Source organism: Myxocyprinus asiaticus, chromosome 9 (assembly GCF_019703515.2).
Source record: "Myxocyprinus asiaticus isolate MX2 ecotype Aquarium Trade chromosome 9, UBuf_Myxa_2, whole genome shotgun sequence".
In the NCBI taxonomy this organism is placed as follows: Eukaryota; Metazoa; Chordata; class Actinopteri; order Cypriniformes; family Catostomidae; genus Myxocyprinus; species Myxocyprinus asiaticus.
In genome coordinates, this window is record NC_059352.1 from 21,358,838 (window position 1) to 21,359,656 (window position 819).

The window sequence follows — 819 nt, forward strand, 5'->3', positions numbered from 1 at the left end:
CTTGTTTCGCGCACGAGCTCTCACTCACAGACACGCGCGAATGGACGAGTTAGGGGCCGTTCACACCGAACGTGTTTTTGTGCACGTCTGTTCTGTTTTCCCATTGTTTTCCTATGTAAACACATGCTGGACGATTGTCTTTGACATTTACACCACGTCTCGCTTTTTCTTCAGCGTCCCTCGCAGGACCGGCACATTTTAAACACCATGTCAAGTAAAAAAAATAAACTTCACTTTTTCAAAAATGCATGTTGAAACACATGCGCTCTGTTATATTCTTTGCGCGGTGTTTAGATTGTTTTTAGCTGAGTTGTCACAAAGATGCTACAATCTGAACATGTTCAGGCTGAATGGAGGGGACTGTTGCAGTGTTTCATATTATTCCAGATTGTTCTGCACCAAGTGAACTTTCATTATATAAATGGTAACCCCCCCACCACTTCTGCTCTAGTGTACTAAGGGGCTGCTGTGCCTTGTTAAAACTGTGTATGTTTACTGTTTCAGTATTGTTCAGAATGTTGCCTATATGCTTACATGAAATACAGCCTATTGCAGCAGGACTTGCTAGGAGAAGAAATTATATAGTAAGCGGTTTCGAGTTCGGGTCGGGTTCGGGCTTAAAATCTGAATGTATCGTTCGGTGCGGGTAGGGTCGAGCCACACGGTCTCGGGTATATGGCGGTTCGGGTTTCACTTTAAGACACGTACAGACCTCTAGAATGATTGCTCTGCATCGTTGGAAACGTAACGCAGTCAGCTGCCGCAGGGAGGCGACAAATAGCACCTCTACTTGATTTAAATAGACATGACGTCACATTA